Below are 25,056 nucleotides of genomic sequence, written 5' to 3'. Positions count from 1 at the left end.
AAATCGTTCAAATCCAAGAAAGGCTCGAGACGGCTCGTAATCGCCACTATGCCGATGTTAGACGTAAACCTCCCAAATTCCATTTGGGTAACCGCGTTACGTTAAAAGTCACAACTTGAAAAGGTGCAATCCGTTTCGAAAAACGTAGAAAGCTAAATCCGCGATATTTTGATCCTTTGAAAATCTTGGGGCGTTTTGGACCCGTTGCTAGCCGTTTAGACTTTTTCGACTCATTTGAGCTCCGTTCATCCTACTTTCCATGTGTCGAACTTGAAAAAGTGTCTTACCAAACAAGAACTTGTTATTCTTTTCGATGAACTTACTATCGATAACAACCTCCACTTCCTAGGAGAACCGGTTGAAATTATGGATCGTGAACCCAAACTTTAAAACGATTTGAAATCCCGACTGTCAAGTTCGTTGAAATGCCCAAGGGAGTACCCTCACTTATTCGTGGAATTTACAATGCAAGGTTTCGAAGAAGAAACAACGACTACTACTTCCAACTAAATTTCGGGACGAAATTTCTTTTAAGGTGTAGGTAATGTAACATCCCGCATTTTTCCGTTAAATTTATTTTTAACACTGTCTTTTTTTTTAATAATATCTTTCGTTATTTAAAATTCGTAACTTTCGTTGACTAACGTTCATAATATTCCCGTTATTTAATTATAACATCGCTCGTTTACTCTAGCGTTTTTAAAAATATTCGCTCGGTTAATTCCCGCACCCGCTTTAAAACTTGAGGGACCAAACTTGCCAAGTGGGCAAAAATTTGACTAGGTCAAATAGTCAAAGTGGCCTTCTCCTCCATCCATTCCACCTCCCTCATTGTTGCTACTTCCATATCTTCTCTCAAACCCCAACATCAAAGATTTATCATCTAAATTCAATCAAGGAAGTTCATCACAAAACAAATTACATATTCGTGATCCTCTCTTCATCCTCTTCGATTTGGTACCAGTTTCATAGCTTGGGGTCAAGGCTAAGCAACTTTCATGTACACGTTTACTTTGTGAAGTACATTTATACTCGTGCACTCGAGGTGAGATCGTAGTCCCACCTTTGCAAATACTTTTATACTTTTAAATTGTGGGCTGAGAAACATATACATTACATACTTATATACATTTCATTTGTATACATTCTTTTCATACTTTTATACTTTGAACAAATACGAATACAAGAGCAAAGATACCTACGAGTTAGAACAAAAATCCTCAAGTCCAATTTCCATTAGTTACACTTGTAGGGTGTGAGCGAGAAATTATGTTGTGTGGCCATGCGAGTTTGATGAACCCTCATCTGACGGATGAAATGTATTTTCGGTATATAGTGTAGGTTCTAACACTATTATGCAGAGGTAAGATTCAGTTAAGTTTTGGTAATTGGGTGCTCGTGATACAGACAACATCTTTTGGGATGTATACGCTTGATATTCACTTTATACTAAATCTTATGGTTTACAAACAACATCTTTCGAGATGTATACGCTTTGATACAAACACATCTTTTTAGATGTATACGCTTTGATACTAAACCTTGTGATTTAAAAACATACTTTTACAAATACATTTATGATCTCACCAACGTTTTTCGTTGACAGTTTTCTATATGTTTCTCAGGTTCATACATGGCTATTTGATACATGCTTCCGCGTACTTTCATACTTGCTTGGGGTCGAGCATACATGCATACACTCTAATTTCTTACTTGGAGTCAAGCACACATACATACTTACGCTATTTATAGCAACTGTGATTTTCAACTAATTATGTCGCAAGTTATTTCATTTATACATTACTACTTTTGTAAACTTAAACTTGTTGTCGATCCTTTTGGTAAACTGAACTTTGCAAGTCTTGTACTTTTCAAATGAATGCGACGTAATATTGGTCAAACGAGTCTCATATAGGGACTACGACCATGTAACGGGACCTAAGTTAGCGGCGCCGTCAATGACGATTTTGTCGGGTCGCTACATTTACCCTGTTTTGCACATAAGATAAACTAAAGACATATATAATACATATATATACATATATATATATATACATATATATATATATATATACATATATATATATATATATATATATACATATATATATATATATATATATATATATATATATATATATATATATGTATATACATACATATATATATACATACATATATATATATATATATATATATATATATATATATATATATATATATATATATATATATATATATATATATATATATTATAAAACCTTTATTTATTAAAACAATTTAAATGAATAATTCTTTTAAAATTTTGTTTCCTTTTACTTTAGGTAGTTTCGGTACGTTTACCTAGTCCGTCCCTCGACAAAATTTAAATTTGTCGTTAAAGTGATTGTTTTAAAAGCAAAGATTTTTGGGTTTTTTTAATTTTTTTTAGTATACTTTAGATCAATAATATTAAAAATAATGATAACAAAATTTTTCCCCCCACCATCGGGTAAGGCAATTTCGGTTCCATGACCTAGTCTTCAACTTACGATGAATTTTAGAAATCATTTTTTAAACTTAATGAAATAAAGTAATTTTTGTTTTTTAAAATCACACAAAAATTAAATTTAAAAATGCAAATTAATTTCATACAAAACCTACAAAACAAAAATTCAGAATGGGGGGAGAAAACTAGTTCTTTAGTGTCTGCTGGTGGAAAAGACCAATCGGATTCCATTCTCGAAACTACACAAGAACAGAACAACTAACTCTAGATAATGTTTTCTTTTTAGAACATTTGAATCTCCCCACACTTAGGTAGCCGTGGTGTTGAAATTGTGATTAACTTCATCGTCAATTTCTTTTGGACCATAATCAACTTGCATATCTGTGACTTTTGCTTTAAGCCATTGGTTGGATTCCTGTGTAATATCCACAAATTCAACTAGTTTCGCCTTTTCTTTAGGCGATAGATTGGATACTAACTGGTTACATAACTTAAAGTTCCCCTTGGTTCTAGCATCGCGAATCCGTTTAATAAGTTTCTTCATTGAACTATTAATAACGGGGTCATTTAATTTCGTATCAACAACGGGGTTCTTTGTTATCAAGTCATCATTAGGTGTTACTTCATCTTCCCCACAATTAGGCGTTTTATTATTGTTAAGCACTACCGGTGGAGTTGGTAAAACAATATGGTTCTCATCGATCGTTTTTATCGGTTCAACGGTTTTGGTTGGTGGAGATTTAGACTTTCGACTCACAAAGGTGATCGATTTTTCATTATTACTAAGTGTTATTCTACCCTCTCTTACATCAAATAACGCCCCGGTGGACGCTAAGAATGATCGACCTAAAATTAGAGGAATGTTTGGGTCCTCTTCTATGTCAATGATAATAAATTCGACTAGAAAGGTTAAATTACCTAATTGAATGGGTAGGTTGTCAGCAATTCCAACTGGGTGCTTAATGGTTTGATCAAAGAGTCTAACACTCATTTTCGTTGGACTTAACTCACCTACTCCTAATTTCTTATATAATGAAAGAGGCATAACACTTATACTCGCACCTAAATCTGCTAGTACATCATACATGACACAATCACTAAGTAGACAAGGAACAATAAATTCACCCGCATCACCCAACTTGGGTGTAAGTTTTGGTGGAACTGTTTTCACCGGGTTTATCTTTACGGTTTTTGTTTCTTGCACTTTCTTATTCTTCTTCTTCTTTCCAGAGGTATCATAAACTTTATTACCTATCATTTGCTCATACTCAACTCCTTTTCTTGGAAATGGGATGGGTGGTCTGTATGGTGCCACCACTGGCTTTACATACTCAGGTGGTGGTGGTGTTGTAACTTCTTCATTGTTACTCACATCTAAAACCTTCCCATCTTCTGATGATGGTTTTTCAGAATTTGTTGACACCATATTAACATTCTCATTCTGAGGATTTACTTCAGTATTACTCGGTAGCTTTCCTTGTGCCCTCTCACTCATCATGCTAGCAAGAGTACCTACGTGTTTTTCTAGATTCAAAATGGAAGCTTGTTGAGTTCTTAATGACTGATCAAACCTCTCATTTGTTTGGGTTTGAGATGTAATAAATTGTGTTTGAGATTCCATTAGCTTTGCCATCATTTCTTCCGGATTTGGCTTTTTCTCTTCGGTTTGTTGTGGTGGTTTATACAAGCTAGGTCTTTGTTGATTGAAAGTGTTGTTTTGAGTTGGTTGGTTATTCGGACCTTGTTGGTTGTACGTAGGGATGGCAAAAATACTTGTACTCGATGGGTAAACCCGAAACCCGATATTATTGGTCCGGGTTTGGTTCGGGTATACGGGTTTAGGGTCGGGTATGGGTATAGGTTTACTTTTTTTCGCGGGTTTGAGTTCGGGTTTGGTTTTAGATAAAAACTCTTATACCCGACTCGTATGCCCGACCCATATACCCGATTAGTTTATTCAATATATTACATTGAAAGTTACAAACAAATACCAACATGGGCTTATATCCTACTAGCCCACTTCATAAGGCCCACCAAAATGGACAAGAAAAACACAACAAGATTCTTTAACATTTAATTCTTTAACATTTTAATCTCAGTTAGTAATGTAGTTTGTAAATTCTTTAACATTTAATTTAATTTGATTTGAATTAAATGGTTACCCAATTATCCGTGGGGAAATCCGTTACCCGGTGGTTAATTAGTTAATGGTTACCCGCCGGGTATGGTACCGGGTTTGGGAGTGAGTTTCTTAGTCGGGTTTGGGTTTGGTATTGCATATACCCGACCAAACCCGACCCGATGTCATCCCTAGTTGTACGAGTTGTTGTTGGGTCCATTTGGATTGTAAAGAATGTTTTGATTTCGATTGAAGTTTGGCCTTGGCGGTTGATAATTATTTCCCGGCCTTTGGTTCATGTAGGAAACATTCTCACGTTGTTCCATCGTTTGCTCAATGTGACAATCTTTCGTTAAGTGTAGTCCATCGCATTGCTCACAACTGATTCGTATTGCGTGAATATCTTTAGTCATCTTTTCCATTCGTCTTTCGAACGCATCTATTTTTGCGGAAACGGAATCAAAGTCATGGCTAGAATCGGCTCTAGCCACTTTAGATGATCTAACGATGTCTTTTTCTTGGTGCCACTCATGTGAGTGGGAGGCTGTGTTATCAATAATTTTGTAAGCTTCAGTTATGGTTTTCTTCATAATGGAACCACCAGCTGCTATGTCGATGTCTTTTCGTGTAGTAATGTCGCATCCTTGGTAGAATATTTGTACTATTTGATAAGTGTCTAAACCATGTTGAGGACATCCTCTCAACAACTTTCCAAATCTTGTCCACGCCTCATATAATGTTTCATTTGGCTTTTGTGTGAACGTAACAATTTCTCCTTGAAGTCTCACGGCTTTAGATGCGGGAAAGAATCTTTTAAGAAATTTCTCAACTAAAACATCCCATGTGTCAATCGCCCCTTCAGGTAATGATTCTAACCAATATTTAGCTTCTTCCTTTAAAGTCCAGGGAAACAACATGAGATAGATCTGTTCATCCTCAATTTCTCGGATTTTAAATAGAGTACAGATCCTATTAAAGGTTCGAAGATGTTCGTTTGGATCTTCTTTTGGCGTACCACTATATTGGCATTGATTAGTTACCATGTGTAGGATTTGTCCTTTGATTTCATAATCTGGAGCATTAACATCTGGCTTAATAATGGCGTGACCTTGGCCCGTGCGTGTAGCTCTCATTCGATCTTCCATACTTAGAGGTTCCATTACTTCCATAATTGAATTTGTTGAATACGAATCACTAGAGGATTCTGATTTAACGGTTTAGGAGGAATGATTAGTGGTTCAGGATCTTGGAATTGTCCTTGAATATCCTCCGGGTTCTCAATTGTGAAGTCGGGTTCAAAAATGGATTATCGGAAATTTGAATTGGAGTACTTGTTCGACTAGATGATGATTCTAAAGAAAAATCAACGGCGACAATATTGGCTAGATATCTTGATCTGGTTACAGGCGGTGAACGTATGAAAGGTGGTGAACGTTTTACTCGGTGCATTCACTGAATATCCTATTAGTTATAAAGATAAAAATTATATAAGTTATCAAATTAATAGACTTTTCCGATTTTGCCCACTTTTCGAATAGCCAATAGATGCAGCAGGTAGCCAGGACCCTTTAAATCAGAAGCCCAAAACTCGCCACTAACAAATCCAACTATTACTACGAACCAGAAAATTTGGATGTCTATCAATTTAACCGCTTAAATAATTTTTCGTCGAAATTTAAAGAAAATAATAAAAAAATATTTTTGGTGGCCGGGTGTTGATGTGTGCGAGGGGTACTAGGAAATAGTATTATTTTTACAACGAAATACTATTAAATACGATACAATTTTACACAAGATATTTATTTATTTATAGAATGGATATACCTAAACCTTGCTACAACACTTATAGGCAGTGTACCTAATCGTACAATAGTGTAGTTTTTAGTAAGTCCGATTCGTTCCACAGGGAAAATTAAACAAGCTTAACTCTATATTAGTTTTAACTTATAAAAATACAAATATATATATAAGTAATATTATTATTATAAAAGGGGGTTTTTACCGTTTAATGATCGGTTTGTCGATTTTAAAACTTTAGTTGCAATTAAAACCTATTGTAAAATATTAAAAATAAATACAACTTAATTTAAAGCGTAAAGTAAATAACGATAATGAAATTGCGATAAATAAAAGTGCGATAAAATAAAATTGCGATAATTAAAAATGCAATTAAATATGATGACAGTAAATAAAAGTGCGATAATTAAAAGTGCAATTAAATATGAAATAAAGGAAATTAAATATGAAATAAAGGAATTATGCTTATTTAAACTTCCGTAATCATGATGTTTGACGTGTTGTTTTTAGTTTATTCCCATGGGTTAATTGTCCTTTGTCCTGAATTATTCGATATGTCCATACGGATTTGTCCATAATAGTCCATCAGTCATAAATATAAAGTGCGAAAGTCTTCATCAAATTATTCTTATTCTCGAAGTCAAATATTCCAACTAATTGGGGATTCGAATTGTAACAAGGTCTTAATACTTTGTTTAATGAATACACCAAGTTATCGACTGCGTGTAAACCAAGGTTTTACTACTTTGTTAACAATTACACCAATTACCCTTGAATGTAATTCACTCCTGTTTCAACAAGTCTATTAACTATTAATCCAGTTTCATGTCCGGTAAAATGAACAATTATTGGTATTTATATATATCCCGCCCACCGTACCCAGTCAAGCGTATGTGGTTATATATAAATACGTCAAATTATAAGTCTATATATTAATTTAAAGAGGTATCGTTTAGTTAATATAAAACCCATTAATAGCCCATAGTCTAATTTCCACAAGTGTCGTTCTTTTATCCAAACCCCAATTATGGTACAAAGCCCAATTACCCAATTTTAATATTCAGCCCAACATCATGATTACTTCGTCTTAAATAAGCATAATAATAACTTAGCTACGAGACATTAATTTAAAAATGACATTAACCATAAATTACAGTGATTAAAAATAGCGTAGCGTTACACGGACAGAATTTTGACTTACACCCTTACAACATTTGCTAACATTTCCTTATTATTGGAATTTAAAATTAAAATTAAAATTATAATATATATATATATATATATATATATATATATATATATATATATATATATATATATATATATATATATATATCTTTACGTATGAGAGAAAGAAGAAAAATATGTGTTCTATTTGCTCAAAAACTGCGAAATTTATAGATGTGGCCTCGCACCTACTGCCATGCGATCGCATGGCTTTTTGTCTTCCAGGCCATGCGATCGCATGGCCACTTTTTCCAGCTCACAAGACTTTGTTTCTTTGTATGCCGACGGTTTTTTTAAATAAATATAATATATAAATAATTATAAGAATTATTTAAATATTATATTATATTTATGTGCATAGTTGACTTGTAATTTTTAGTCCGTTGCGTCGAGCGTTGAGAGTTGACTTTGGTCCTGGCTCCGGATTTTCGAACGTCCTTGCGTACAATTTAATATCTTGTATTTTGCGTTTCGCTTCTTGTACTCTTGTAATTTTGAGACGTTTCGCATCAATAATTGGAACCACTTTGATTGTATTTTGTACTTTTGAGCTTTTTGGTCGTTTGCGTCTTCAGTTCGTCGAATCTGTCTTTTGTCTTCACCTTTTATTATTTAAACGAATATCATTTGCAAATAGAACAATTGCAACTAAAAGCTTGTCTTCCTTGAGGAATAATGCTATGAATTATATGTTCGTTTTTAGCATTATCAAATATTCCCACACTTGAGCGTTGCTTGTCCTCAAGCAATATAGTCTTGAAATAAAAACATACTAGAATCACTTCTTTATTCTTCACACTTTGTACATCAGTGATTTTTATACAGCGGTATAAATAATGGTAGTAACGTTGTGGTTTACAGTCCCACATGACTATAAAAATTTAGATCCTTTAAGGAAATTGGATCTTTATGAAAACATTTGATCTTTTGAAAATTTAATCTAGCTTTTACCCTAGATAAGTTTTCCAGAATAACCCTTCACCGGTGTTTGCAAATTGTTTTTGTGGGTTTGGTGGGTTTCAGATTTGAAAATTTTAGCTCAAAATACTTGCGGTTTTATGTCACCCACTTGCTAACCTTGTATTGGGAAAGCAACACGTCCAGTATACTTGCTCCGTATATTACCTTTCGATAAACTACCGTTCGGTTGTAAAGGAAAGCGTTGAACAAGCAACTGTTAAGGCAATGTCCCCTGACATGCTTTTAATTATGGTCTATAACGTGTCAGATGCAATTACTATCCTTGGTAGGAGCAATAGTAAAGCTCACCCTTATAATTTTCCGGTCTGGCACACGGTCCTGTCTTTGACCATATTATGCAACCACCGTTCTTACGGATGACACCCGATTTGGTTCAGGTGACCTAATGAATTCCAGGTGAATTCCTAGGATTTTACGTTCAATGGTAATGAACGCATTAAAAATGGGTTTTCAGAAAATAAATCGGTTTGTAATTTTGATCAAAATATTTTCTCGTTCAAGCTCGAGTTTAGATATCATTGAATTCCATGAGTTTGAATTCTCAATCTTTAAGGTCAATCTCAAGGATTGAGTAATATCAGTCTTAAAAGCTGATTTTTGATCTTTAAGGAGATTATCCTTTCTAGGGATCTGGTTCATTAGTCTTATCAAGCTAATTTGCACGGCGTCCTCCCCATTTTACGAGACAGATCCTCTCATGGTTAGGATAAGTCTGACCACTTGGCGACCCTGTTTGATGCTGAGGTCCGTGGATTTCCTGCTGATTTTAGAGATGACTTTTCTATATTTTTCGTCAACCTACAGCTGGTCTGGACGACAACTTCATGACCTAAATCAAGAAGCTCGTTTCTTTTTCGAAAGACTTTACTTCCTTTCAATGATGGAATTGATTCATCGTGTAGATCTATCTTTCTTTCAAATAAATTACAGTAAATCGGGTAAAACTGATTATTTTAGTCCAAAGCAAAAGTATTTTCAATTATTTGTTACAAAAAATATGTGATATATGTTCAAAATAACTTGGTAAATTTTTCCCACACTTGGCTTTTATTTTCCTTTTTATTGTCCTCTATTCTATTTTAAATGAATTCTAACATTTTGGTTTGTTTCTCAATTTATGTCCTTTCCGAGGTAACAATAATTTCGGTGTTAACACCTAGTTTTATCGTTAATAAATATGTATAAACATGATTTTGAATTCATTTAATTGAAAATTTTGAAAAATTTTACTAGAATTGGGTAGTCAGTATATAAGACTAGGGTTGTTCTTTATTATCAGAGAGCACTAGATTCTAATACAACTACTGCGTTACTAGTATTTTTAATGGTAACCAAGTGTATAAGTTTAAATTTTAAAAATCCGAAAGAATTTAACCTCTTCCCACACTTAAGATCTTGCAATGCCCTCATTTGCAAGAAATCGGTAACAATTTAAATTATTGAGGGTGATTAGCGTAGAAAAATGATTAAATTTTACCAAAGTTTCCAAACATATTGGCGTTTGTTTTAAAAGCAAAGATTTTTGGTTTTTTTTTTTTAACTTTACACTTTTTAAAACATATAATTAAATTAAATTTTAAAAATTTGTTTCCTTTTAGGATGAGGACGTTTCGGAACGATGTCCTAGTCCGTCCCTCGACAAAATTTTAAAATTTGTCAATTTTAAGCGCAGTTTTAAAAGCAAAGATTTTTGGGTTTTTTAAATGTTTTTGGCATACCTTAATTGAATAAGATTAAAAATAATGATAATAAAAGTTCTCATCCCTCCCTTGGGTAAAGCAATTTCGGTTCAATGACCTAGTCTTCAACTTACGACGAATTTTAAAAATCATATTTTTAATTTAACGAAATAAAGTAAATTTTTGTTTTTAAATTCACACCAAACTTAAATATAAAATGCATAAAATTAAAAATTCATATTATTAAAATTAAAAATTCACACCAAACTTAAATTATATTTTTGTTTTTATACAACAAACTTATATTAAAAATATTAATTTTTCAAATATTTACAAACTTAAATATATTGATTTTAAAAAGTTTAAAATAATAAATTAATATTTAAATATTAATTTTAAAAACATGGTAAAAATAAAATTAAAAATCTTTTTGGTCTTTTATCCCACTTTAATCAATCAAATATTATCAAAAATATACGCCCCTCTTTTCGGTAAAGTAATTTTGGCTATATTACCTAGTTTTACTCTTGACGAATTTTTGAAATATTTTGGGTTGATTGATTAAAGATATTTATACCTTAAGAATAAACGGTAAATTTCGCAGTGATGTAATAAATTTTTGTATGATATCAATAATTTCGGTCACAAAACCTAATTTTATTGAATACCAATTTAATACTTTATAGCGAACGATTTAGCGTTTATTATCAAAAGGTTAAAAGCAATAAAAACTGTACATACTTACCTGTGAAATAGAATTCTTAGTGACCTGCTTTAGCCCACTCATAAGATAGTCGGACTAATTGGTTTTCCATAGCTACATAGGCGTAACTTCGAGCATTCAACGTTTTTTCTTCGAAACATATGAACGGTTCATCTCTGCATAAAGTAACGAATTCGGTATTGGAATATGTCTGATTCGTCGAGCATTTTCCTTCGTGTGACCATTTTCCGCATTTGTGACATCTTTCAAGGTGTCGTGCTCTTCTTTTCGCTGCGGATTTTGATTTTCCTTTACCAAAATGTAACTTATTATTTTCGTTCCTGGATTCTTTTCTTACTCCGTCCAATTTACCTCTGATTAATGATACCAATTCACTTGGAAGGGTGTCATTATTACGTTTAGTGATCAAAGCGTGTAGCATTAAACCATGGTTTAATTCACAGGAAGTCTTCATCTCGTAAAACTTAAAAAAAATAAAAATTCAGAATGGGGGGAGAAGACTAGTTCTTTAGGGTCTGCTAGGGAAAGACCATTCGGATTCCATTCTCGAGAAGTACACGAAAATAGAAAATCTAACTCTAACAGAAATACATATTACCCTAAAAAGATTCGAACCTCCCCACACTTTGTTGAAATTGTGATTAACGTTATTTTCAATTGGATCATCAACAACTTGTATATCTTTGACTTTTATTTCAATCCATTTGTTGATTTCCTCCGTAACTTTCACAAATTCAACTATCATCGCCTTTTCTTTTGGTGATAAATTGGATATTAATCGGTTACATAACTTAAAGTTTCCCTTAATCCTAGCATCGTGAATCCGTTTATAAAGTTTCTTCGTTGAACTGTTAAAAACGGGTTCATCTAATTTCTTATCATCAACGGGGTTCTTTGTGATTGGATCATCATTAAGTGTTTCTTCATCTTCCCCACACTTATGCATTTTTATTGGTTTAACAGTTTTGGTTGGTGGAGATCTAAACTTTCAGTTCACAAAGGTGATCGATTTATCACCATCCCTAAGTGTCATTCTTGCTTCTCTTACATCAATGAATGCCTCGGTGGTTGCTAAAAATGGGTGACCTAAAATTAGAGAAATATCAAGGTTTTCCTCCATATTAATCACTATGAAGTTTGCAACAAAGGTCAAACTTCCTACGTTAACAAGTAAATTATTTGCTATTCCAACCGGGTGTTTAATGGTTAGGTCAAATGATTGAACACCTATTTTGGTTGGTTTTAATTTACCCATATCTAATCTTTTGAATAACGAAAGAGGCATAATATTTGCACTTGCTCCTAAATCTGCGAGTCCATTATATACAGCACCATCATTAAGCAAGCAAGAAATGATAAATTCACCCGGGTCTCCTGCTTTAGTAAGTCGAGTTGGTTTGTAAACCTTTTTCGGGTATTTTTTTTCTTGGTTCTTTCACTTCTATTTGAACTTCTTGTTCACATTTTTCTTCATTTCTTAGAACGGGAGGTTTGTATAAGAATTCTTCTTCATCACTCCAATTTGAATCCTTCCTATTTTCCAATTTTGATTTTTCATATGTTGTTGATAACATATTTATGTTTTCATTTTGAGGGTTTTCTTGGGTGGTGAAATTATGATTGACTTCATTGTCAACTTCCATCGGACCATGTATGTAATGTTTAACTCTGTGACCATTAACCTTAAATTCAATCCCATTTGAATTTATTAATTCTACTGTTTCGTACGGGAAAACTCTTTTGACTATGAATGGTCCAGACCATCTTGATTTCAATTTTCCAGGAAATAGCTTGAATCGTGAATTGAAAAGAAGAACTCTGTCTCCTTCTTTAAATTCTTTTGAACTTCTGATTCTTTTATCATGCCATTTCTTCGTTCTTTCTTTATAGATTAACGAATTTTCGTATGCTTCATGTCTTAATTCTTCTAATTCATTTAATTGACTTAACCGTAGACGTCCAGCTTCATGTAAATCAAGATTACATGTCTTCAAAGCCGAAAATGCTTTGTGTTCAATTTCTACTGGAAGATGACATGCTTTTTCGTAAACGAGTTTAAAAGGTGTGGTTCTAATTGGAGTTTTGTAGGCTGTTCTAAAAGCCCAGAGTGCATCCTCCAATTTCATGGACCATTCTTTCGGATTTGATCCTACGGTTTTTTCTAGAATACGTTTTAAAGCTCGGTTGGTATTTTCAACTTGTCCACTTGTCTGTGGATGATAAGCAGTGGAGATTTTATGAGTTACTCCATATCTTTTGAGAACTTTCTCAAGTTGATTGTTACAAAAATGAGTACCCCGATCACTTATTAAAGCTTTCGGTGTTCCAAACCTAGCAAAAAGACGTTTTAAAAAGTTGACTACAACTCGTGCATCATTAGTCGGGAGAGCTTGTGCTTTCGCCCATTTAGATACATAATCAATGGCAACGAGAATGTAGAGATTATTATGAGATTTTGGAAATGGACCCATAAAGTCAATACCCCAAATGTCAAATACTTCACATACTTGAATGACATTTTGTGGCATTTTATCACGTTGACTTATTTTTCTGGCCCTTTGACAAGCATCACAGGATTTGCAAAGAAGGTGTGCGTCTTTGAAAATTGTAGGCCAATAGAATCCAGCATCGTAAACTTTTCTTGCTGTGAGCTGAGGCCCATAATGCCCTCCTGTTGGTCCTGTGTGACAATAGTTTAAGATTTGACTAGCTTCGTCTCCGAATACACATCAGCATATTATTCTATCGGGACAACTTTTAAACAAATGTGGATATTCCCAGAAATAGTGTTTTATATCACAAAAGAATTTCTTTCGTTTTTGGTACGATAATCCTTTTTCAAGGAATCCACATACTAAGTATTTTGCATAGTCTGCAAACCATGGAATTTCATTATAATCTATCTTCAATAGATATTCATCAGAAAAGTTGTCTTGTATTGCCGATTCATTTAGAACTTCTAATTCGGGATTTTCAAGACGAGAAAGATGATCAGCGGCGAGATTTTCTGCTCCCTTTTTGTCTCGAATTTCAATATCGAACTCTAGTAAGAGTAAGATCCAACGGATTAATCGTGGTTTGGCATCTTGTTTCGAAAATAGGTATTAAGAGCAGAATGGTCGGTATAGACCACCGTTTTTGCTAGAACGAGATATGAACGAAATTTATCAAAAGAAAAGACAATAGCAAGGAGTTCTTTTTCAGTAGTTGTGTAATTCGTTTGTGCTCCTTGTAACGTCTTACTAGCATAATATATAGGTTGAAATCGTTTTTCAATCCTTTGTCCTAAAACGGCTCCCATTGCAAAATCACTTGCATCGCACATTAGTTCAAACGGTAAATTCCAATTTGGAGTAATCATGATCGGCGCATTAGTGAGTTTCTCTTTAAGAATATTAAAAGATTTGATACATTCATCTGAAAAGATGAATGGAGCATCCTTTTCTAGGAGTTTATTCATAGGAGTGGCAATTTTAGAAAAATCTTTTATGAAACGTCGGTAAAAACCGGCATGCCCTAGAAAACTCCTAACTCCTCTAACATTGGTGGGATGTGGAAGTTTAGCAATTACATCTACTTTAGCTCTATCCACTTCAATTCCTTCCTTTGAGATTTTATGTCCAAGAACGATGCCTTCTTTAACCATGAAATGGCATTTCTCCCAATTAAGTACTAGATTTGATTGTTCGCATCTAATAAGCATTCGTTCAAGATTAACTAGACATGATTCAAAAGTATCACCGAAGACTGAAAAGTCATCCATGAAAACTTCCATGCATTCTTCTATCATGTCGTGAAAAATCACCATCATACACCTTTGAAAGGTTGCAGGGGCGTTGCAAAGTCCAAATGGCATGCGTTTGTAATTAAAAGTACCATAAGGGCACGTGAATGTGGTTTTCTCTTGGTCCTCGGGTGCTATTGGAATTTGAAAATATCCGGAAAAACCATCAAGAAAACAATAGTAACTATTTCCGGCTAATCTTTCTAACATTTGATCAATGAAAGGTAAGGGAAAGTGATCTTTTCTGGTGGCGTCATTTAATTTTCTATAATCAATACAAACACGCCATCCTGTTACAGTCCTAGTAGGAATAAGCTCATTTTTCTCATTTGTGATAACAGTCATGCCACCCTTCTTAGGCACGCATTGAACTGGGCTTACCCATGGACTATCAGAGATTGGATAAATTAAACCTGCATCAAGCAGTTTAATAATTTCTTTCTTAACAACATCTTGCTTATTAGGATTTAGTCTTCGTTGGCGTTGCACATACGTTTTATGACCTTCTTCCATAAGGATTTTATGTGTGCAATACGAAGGACTTATTCCTTTAATATCATGAATCTTCCATGCAATAGCTGGTTTATGAGCTTTTAGCACAGAAATGAGTTGAGATTTTTCATTTTCAGTAAGAGAAGACGATATTATTACAGGTAATTCAGATTCACCATGTAAATAAGCATATTCCAAATGGTTTGGAAGTGGCTTTAACTCTAATTTCGGTGGTTCTTCTATCGATGATTTATATCGATATCTGTCTTCCTCTTTTAGCATTTGAATTTCTTCTGTTGTTGGTTCATATCCATTAGCCATAAGTGTAGCTAACATTTCAGTTTCATCAATTGGTTCAGTTCCTTCTTCTAAAGAACATTCTCCTGTTCCTTGTAATTCTGGAAATTCTTCTAACAATTCTGCATGTGAATCTATAGTTTGAATATAATAACATGTATCATCTGCAGATTGCGGTTGTTGCATTGCTCTATCAACTGAAAAGGTAACACTCTCGTCCTCTATACTTAGGGTTAGTTTCTTACCAAACACGTCTATTATTGCTTTAGACGTGTTTAAGAATGGTCTTCCTAATATGAGAGGAACTCGAGAATCTCCTTCCATATCCAGAATAACAAAATCTACTGGAAATACTAAAGTATCAACTTTAACTAGCATGTTTTCCATTATCCCTCTAGGATATTTTACTGATCTATCTGCTAAATGTATGCTTATTCGTGTTGGTTTCAATTCTCCAAGGTCTAGTTTAGCGTATAGTGAATACGACATTAGATTTATACTAGCACCTAGGTCTGCCAATGCTTCTATTGAACTAAGACTACCGAGAAAACATGGAATTGTGAAACTTCCTGGATCTGATAATTTTTCTGGTATCTTATTCAACAGCACTGCAGAACAATTAGCATTCATAGTAACAGTCAAGAGTTCTTCCATTTTCTTTCTATTCGTGATTAGATCTTTCAATAATTTAGCATATCTAGGCATTCCTGAAATCACATCAATGAAAGGAAGATTTACATTTATTTGTTTAAACATATCCAAGAATTTGGATTGCTCGGCTTCAAGTCTCTCTTTTCTCATTTTACTCGGGTAAGGAAGTGGTGGTTGGTATGGTTTATGTAACACCGGCCATTTTTTTTTTTTTTAATACACAGCGGAAGACTTTATTAACAAACACAATATAAGTCACGTCATTACGTTTAAGTTTACACAACGGTGTTACGTTATCACAAAACATTATTTATACAAAAGTCCACATCAGAGTTGGGTTGTCAAACATGTCTTTTGCAATAGCACCCTTCCCGACTAGCAGTACCTAAACCTGCAAGGGGAGAATATGTGGGGGATTAGCGCACCGCTAAGTGAATGGAATCTATCTAACAGATATAGCTTAAGTCACACACAAGCTATATACTAACAACAACACATGCTAACTATCAACTAGCATACAATAAGACAATACGAGGATCGGCGGCTTGTACGAGCACACGACTCCCAGCTGATCGGGCCTGAGTCTACCGATAGTCCCTGCTACTCAATTAACAGTATAGTTATCCAGATGCAGGGGGTGCATCGTTCACACTATACTCCACAATTAGTAGCCTATGGACCCAACCTCCCCTAGGCACGGTTGACCTCATACGAACTCTAACCTCTCCTAGGCACGGTCTCGAGTCCCCAGTCTCCCTAGGCCCGACTGGTGCCATTCACACAGTGTACACATAATTCACATACAACATCAGGCAAACGATAGTATTCTATCATGGCAATTCCTACACTATGCATGGTAAAAGAGTCAACCACTGTAGCATGATATGCTACTTAAACTCTATCCGTAGATAGACCCACTCACCAATTACCAGCAACTGCTCAGTTATTATTTCTGAGCTTCTTCCTTGTCCTTATCTCCTGAGAACAGCAAAAACCAAGTTAGAATAGTGTTCCCATCAAGATTAGACATACTGACAGCAAATTATAGCAAATTCATAAAAAAATGCGTCCGCTAAAATTTTCATGCTTAACACTTATGCACTTTCAAAATTTACATCCTGAACGCCAAAATATAAACGGGCAGCATAACGGCTAGAAAAAGGCACTTTGGTAAAACATTCTGCCCTGTACATACAGTCGGTCGACTGACACTTACAGTCGGTCGACTGTCGACACAATCGGTCGACTGACCTGTCCAGTCGGTCGATTCATTGGGTAATACATCAATCGGCCGAAGGCAAATCTCAGTCGGTCGGTTCACTCGCCAGTCGGTCGGTTCACCCTCAGTCGGTCGACTGTCGTCAGACAGTCGGCCGACTGTGTTCATCTTCCTCAGAAACTGAACAAAGGCTACGGACTTCACGATGAAATCCTCAAATCTCGATCTAGAGCTCGTTTTAAACACCAAAATCGACCACAACTTGTTCACTACTTGTTATAGACTCAAAATTCACAACAATTTGACCATAACAACACTTAAATCACTTGTTTTGACACAAATTCAAGCTTTTTACAAAAACTCACACAAAACCAAGAATTTAACAACGAATTGAACACAAAAACACATGTTACTTACCTTGATAGACTCAGTAATCTGTAAGAAACAAGATGGTATGAACAATTTGAGCTCTAGAACACAATTTAGGAATTAGGGTTTGGTTAGGTGGGAGGGATGAAGGTACGGGTGTGTGTGGGAAAATTCTAGAAATGGAAAGAAGAAGACAGTACACTAGTCACATATTTGGGATTAATTCCCACACTGTGCAACACACGGGTATTTACCAGTTATCTGATATCTTTCGTACAGGATTAGGTAACCCAAACGAAGTCCAAATAAAATAAACAAACCTGTTCTGGGACCCTTGTCACAAACTGGACACAACACAAATATAATAAAACACTAATTAAATAATTAAAATAAAAGCACTTAAGACTAAGCACAAACCCTTATGGTAAAATGGACAACTTACAACTAGCCCGGGTTTCAGTCTGTTACAAATCCACCCCCTTAAGGAGATTCCGTCCTCGGAATCTGGTCTTGGCCAAACAAATGAGGGTAGCGTTTTCTCATCAACTCTTCTGTTTCCCACGTAAGATTAGATCCCAAACTGTGTTTCCACTCAATCAACACCATCGGAATCTCTTTCTTTCTCAGCTTAGTCACCTTTTGGTCAATCACACAGACCGGCTCTTCCACCAATTTCTTATTCAAATCGACCCTTAAATCTTCTAAAGGAAGAAGTTGTGTTTCATCGTCGACTTTACACTTACGAAGATAACATACGTTGAATGTATTATGAATACCAGCTAACTCTGGCGGAAGATCTAACACCACAGTCTGATCATTCAACACTTCACTGATCAGAAACGGACCAATAAATCTCGGTGCTAACTTACCACGTTTACCGAATCTGATAACCCCTTTCCACGGCGAAACTTTCAGATACACTCGTTCACCCACATTAAAGGTTACCGGACGTCTACGCGGATCAGCATACATTTTCTGTCTATCTCTAGCGGCTTTCAACTTTTCTCGCGCAATTGCAACTTTTTCGGCTGTCATTTGAACAATTTCGGGACCTGCAAACTGTTTCTCCCCGGCTTCTAACCAACAAGTCGGTGTTCTGCAATGACGACCATACAACATTTCATAGGGCGGCATCCCTATACTCGAATGATATGAATTATTATATGCGAATTTGACCAACGGTAAATGTGTATCCCACGAACCACCGTATTCTAACACACAAGCCCTTAACATATCCTCCAAAGTCTGTATCGTTCTTTCACTCTGACCTTCTGTCTGAGGATGATAAGCTGTACTTAAATTCACACGTGTACCCAAATTCTGTTGAAGACTGTTCCAAAAATTCGACACAAATCTGGAATCTCTGTCTGAAACGATCGATAATGGCACGCCATGTCGACTAACTATTTCTTTAACATACAATTCGGCTAACTCACTTAACGAAGCTGTTTCACGAGTAGCAAGAAAATGAGCACTTTTAGTTAGACGATCCACTATTACCCAAATCATATCGTGTCGTTTCTGAGTTCTTGGTAGTTTGGTCACAAAATCCATCGTTATATGTTCCCATTTCCACTCTGGAATCTGTAACTGACGTAGCGAACCATAAGGTTTTTGATGTTCTGCCTTCACTTGAGCACATATATGACACTTTTCAACATATCGAGCGATATCTGTTTTCATTGTCGGCCACCAATACACTGCTTTCAAATCATGATACATCTTATTACTACCCGGATGTACTGTCAATTTGGATTTGTGAGCTTCTGTCATAATTAAATCCCTCAAATCTCCAAGCTTAGGTACCCAAACACGATTGTTTAAAGTCTTTAGTCCACGTGAGTCATCACTTAAGTCCACTTTTCGTTTGATCATTTGTTCATATTTAATATGTTCGTCCTCCAAAGCACAGGCCTGAACGGTTCTTAAGCTGTTAATCAAATCTGAAGTTATATTCAAACGAAGGAATTTCACATTTTCACTTGACTTTTTACGACTTAGCGCATCTACAACCACATTTGCCTTACCCGGATGATATTTAATTTCACAATCATAATCTTTGATCAACTCTTGCCACCGTCTCTGACGCATATTCAATTCTTTCTGTGAGAAGATATATTGCAAACTCTTATGATCTGTACAAATAACACAATGAGTTCCATACAAATAATGTCTCCACAGTTTCAAAGCAAACACTACTGCAGCCATTTCAAGATCATGCACTGGATAATTCTTCTCATGAACTTTCAACTGTCGCGAGGCGTAGGCGATTACTTTATCTCTCTGCATTAAGACACAACCCAACCCAGCATATGATGCATCACAGTATACCACGAAGTCGTCTGAACCTTCTGGTAAAGCTAACACTGGTGCCTGACACAGTAGTTGTTTCAATATCTGAAAAGCCTTTTTCTGTTCATCAGTCCATCGAAAGGCTATATCTTTACGAGTCAACTTAGTCAATGGACCCGCTATTTTAGAGAAATCTTTGATAAACCTGCGATAATAACCAGCCAATCCCAGAAAACTCTTAATCTCAGTCGGAGTCCTCGAAGAATTCCAATTCATTACCGCTTCTATCTTTGTCGGATCAACTTTTATACCCTCGGTACAAATCACATGACCCAAAAACTGCACTTCACGTAACCAAAATTCACACTTTGAAATTCATAATGACCATACCTTGTTCTGAACGCTGTTTTCGGTATATCTGATTCAGCAACATGAACCTGATGATATCCGGATCGTAAGTCTATCTTAGAAAAGAATGAAGCACCCTGTAACTGATCGAACAAATCGTCTATTCGAGGTAACGGATACTTATTCTTCACTGTTCTTTTGTTCAATTCACGATAATCAATACACATACGCATTGACCCATCTTTCTTTTTAACAAACAATACCGGAGCACCCCACGGTGAAGAACTCGGTCGGATAAACCCACGATCTAATAGTTCTTGAATCTGTGACATCATTCCACGGATTTCAGACGGCGCTAATCGGTATGGAACTTTTGCAACTGGAGTTGTTCCAGGAACCAATTCAATCTTTTATTCAACTTCCCTTACCGGCGGCAGACCTGGTAACTCATCTGGGAACACTTCGGGAAATTCTGATACTATCGGAATATCGGCCACTGTTTTCTTTTCTTTCTTCGCATCAATCACATATGCAAGAAATGATTTACAACCCTTTGCCATCGACTTTTTCGCTTTCATCATGGTTATCAACAGAAAATTATACCCTCCCCGCTCCCCTCGGGCCACAACACGGGTTCCATCGGTCGAACGAAAGGTAATCATTTTCCTATCACACTTAATATTAGCCCTAAGCGAGCTCAACCAATCCATTCCTAGTACTACATCAAAGCTAGGAATAGGTAACACTAAACAAGTCACTGGGAAAGACTTCCCTTCGATCTCTATACAAACCCCAGTCACATAGGTTGTGACGGGTGTGGTCTTACCATTAGCTACTTCTACACTAACCGGCTTGGGTAACACAGTAGCTGGTAAATTCAACTTAGCACAGAAATCTAGGGACATAAAACACCTATTGGTACCACAATCAAACAATACACGAGAAAGTATTGAGTTGATTAGAAACATACCGGTGATTACTTCGTCGGTTGCCACAGCATTTTCCACCGACATCTGAAAAGCTCTAGCCTCTGCTGTTGGAGGGTTCTTCCTCTTCTGCCCACTCGAGGCAGTTGACCCTCCAGCTGATGCTGAACGCGCCCCTGACCCTGCCCCGGAACTACCACTCTTCGATGGACAACTAATTGCACGATGCCCTAGTTTGTGACAACTCCAACACACACTATTCGGATACGGGCATGCTGAAGACTCATGCCCAACAACACCACACTTTAAGCATCTTCTTGTAGCCTCAGAACACTGACCACTGTGAGAAGATCGACACGTGTGACACTAATTCCCTTTACCTAATCCAGACCCAGAACTACTCTGACCACTTTTACCCTTCGATTTAAACCCACTAGACTTCTTGGATTTAGATCCTGATTGACCAGATACTTGCCCACCTTGTTGTAGCACATTACCAAACATTCTATTTCTGGCGGCCTGAACATCACTTTCTACCATCTTAGCCATCACAACCACTTGAGACAACGACGTAACCGTTCTAACAAAAGTTCGGTACTCTGGCAAAATGATATTAACAAAATGTTGTATACGAGACGCTTCGTCTGGCACCCACTGTTGTACAAACCTTAGTTTATCCATATACTTCTCTACTACCTCATCGATCGTCATTTGAGGTGTCATCTTCATTTCAAGAAACTCAGTCTTGATTCGGTTCATATCAAATGGGTTACAATATTGTTCACACACCTTCCCATGAAACTGCTCCCATGTGATCATACTCACTTGCTCTTTTGGTATACTAGAAATCAAAGAATCCCACCAAATCATAGCCCTACCTTTCAACAGTCTACTAGCATATGTTACCTTCAGCTCGGGTTCACACTGACACGCTTCAAATACCCTTTCAACTTCTCGCAACCAATTGAGAGTTACAGTCGGATCAGTACTTCCAGAGAACTCAGAGGGTTTGCAATCACGGAAGTTCTTATAAGTACACTTTTTGGGTGGTTGCATGTAAGGTTGTTGGAACATTTGCATTTGGTATGGATTCATCATCATGGGATTTTGGTAAGTAAAAGTGTTTTGCGGTGGCATATAATATTGGTTAGGTATTTGATTCTGAAACTGGTTCTGGTGCACATTAGGTATCGTTTGGGATTGCGCGGTTGGAAATCCAGGTGGTGTATCATCATTTCCAGAATGCCTTGCCAATTCAAGCTCATTAATTTTGTCCTCAACCTCTTTTAGTTTACTTTCTAATTGAAGGATGTAACTACTCTGATCATCATCAGACTCAACACCCTCTTCTGGTGCTCTGAATGTTCCGGGGTTAGATGGGCCAGTTGCGTTTCTATCAGCCATACCTGTGCTACAAAACAGCTCACACAAAAGCTTAGTGGATAACAGTTAGTTCAATCACAACTAACACACGTATATCCTATTTTCACTTAGCCCCCACTCCCACAGACATGTTTGACTTGCTTCAGGGTTTGGGAACAAAATACGCACACGTATTTGCTGCCAAACCTTGCTCTGATACCAAATTGTAACACCGGCCATTTTTTTTTTTTAATACACAGCGGAAGACTTTATTAACAAACACAATATAAGTCACGTCATTACGTTTAAGTTTACACAACGGTGTTACGTTATCACAAAACATTATTTATACAAAAGTCCACATCAGAGTTGGGTTGTCAAACATGTCTTTTGCAATAGCACCCTTCCCGACTAGCAGTACCTAAACCTGCAAGGGGAGAATATGTGGGGGATTAGCGCACTGCTAAGTGAATGGAATCTATCTAACAGATATAGCTTAAGTCACACACAAGCTATATACTAACAACAACACATGCTAACTATCAACTAGCATACAATAAGACAATACGAGGATCGGCAGCTTGTACGAGCACACGACTCCCAGCTGATCGGGCCTGAGTCTACCGATAGTCCCTGCTACTCAATTAACAGTATAGTTATCCAGATGCATGGGGGTGCATCGTTCACACTATACTCCACAATTAGTAGCCTATGGACCCAACCTCCCCTAGGCACGGTTGACCTCATACGAACTCTAACCTCTCCTAGGCACAGTCTCGAGTCCCCAGTCTCCCTAGACCCGACTGGTGCCATTCACACAGTGTACACATAATTCACATACAACATCAGGCAAACGATAGTATTCTATCATGGCAATTCCTACACTATGCATGGTAAAAGAGTCAACCACTGTAGCATGATATGCTACTTAAACTCTATCCGTAGATAGACCCACTCACCAATTACCAGCAACTGCTCAGTTATTATTTCTGAGCTTCTTCCTTGTCCTTATCTCCTGAGAACAGCAAAAACCAAGTTAGAATAGTGTTCCCATCAAGATTAGACATACTGACAGCGAATTATAGCAAATTCATAAAAAAATGCGTCCGCTAAAATTTTCATGCTTAACACTTATGCACTTTCAAAATTTACATCTTGAACGCCAAAATATAAACGGGCAGCATAACGGCTAGAAAAAGGCACTTTGGTAAAACATTCTGCCCTGTACACACAGTCGGTCGACTGACACTTACAGTCGGTCGACTGTCGACACAATCGGTCGACTGACCTGTCCAGTCGGTCGATTCATTGGGTAATACATCAATCGGCCGAAGGCAAATCTCAGTCGGTCGGTTCACTCGCCAGTCGGTCGGTTCACCCTCAGTCGGTCGACTGTCGTTAGACAGTCGGCCGACTGTGTTCATCTTCCTCAGAAACTGAACAAAGGCTACGGACTTCACGATGAAATCCTCAAATCTCGATCTAGAGCTCGTTTTAAACACCAAAATCGACCACAACTTGTTCACTACTTGTTATAGACTCAAAATTCACAACAATTTGACCATAACAACACTTAAATCACTTGTTTTGACACAAATTCAAGCTTTTTACAAAAACTCACACAAAACCAAGAATTTAACAACGAATTAAACACAAAAACACATGTTACTTACCTTGATAGACTCAGTAATCTGTAAGAAACAAGATGGTATGAACAATTTGAGCTCTAGAACACAATTTAGGAATTAGGGTTTGGTTAGGTGGGAGGGATGAAGGTACGGGTGTGTGTGGGAAAAATTCTAGAAATGGAAAGAAGAAGACAGTACACTAGTCACATATTTGGGATTAATTCCCACACTGTGCAACACACGGGTATTTACCAGTTATCTGATATCTTTCGTACAGGATTAGGTAACCCAAACGAAGTCCAAATAATATAAACAAACCTGTTCTGGGACCCTTGTCACAAACTGGACACAACACAAATATAATAAAACACTAATTAAATAATTAAAATAAAAGCACTTAAGACTAAGCACAAACCCTTAGGGCAAAATGGACAACTTACAACTAGCCCGGGTTTCAGTCTGTTACAGTTTAACATAAGGTTTAGCTTTAACTGTGTTATCTTCATTAACCTTTTCAACTACCGGTTCTTTTTCCTTATTTTGTTCAGATTGTGGTTCTTGTGGAGTAGGAATAGCTTCATCAGAAATTACAGGTATTTCGGGTGGTTTAAGTGTAATACCACTTCTTGTGGTAATGGCTTTAGCTGTTTCATTTCGGGGGTTAGCATTTGTA

At 36.3% G+C, this 25,056-nt stretch overlaps 1 non-coding gene across 1 annotated transcript; it reads left to right on the top strand.

Moving 5' to 3' along the window:
- The first annotated feature begins 5,285 nt into the window (after nucleotides 1–5,285).
- On the top strand, nucleotides 5,286–5,392 carry LOC139845879 (small nucleolar RNA R71). Its single transcript, XR_011758633.1, has one exon. It is a non-coding gene; the product is annotated as a small nucleolar RNA R71 (small nucleolar RNA).
- The last annotated feature ends 19,664 nt before the right edge of the window (nucleotides 5,393–25,056 follow it).

The sequence above is a fragment of the Rutidosis leptorrhynchoides genome, chromosome 4 (assembly GCF_046630445.1).
Source record: "Rutidosis leptorrhynchoides isolate AG116_Rl617_1_P2 chromosome 4, CSIRO_AGI_Rlap_v1, whole genome shotgun sequence".
In the NCBI taxonomy this organism is placed as follows: Eukaryota; Viridiplantae; Streptophyta; class Magnoliopsida; order Asterales; family Asteraceae; genus Rutidosis; species Rutidosis leptorrhynchoides.
The sequence above is the reverse complement of the archived record's forward strand: the minus strand, read 5'-3'. Positions and strand labels throughout refer to the sequence as shown.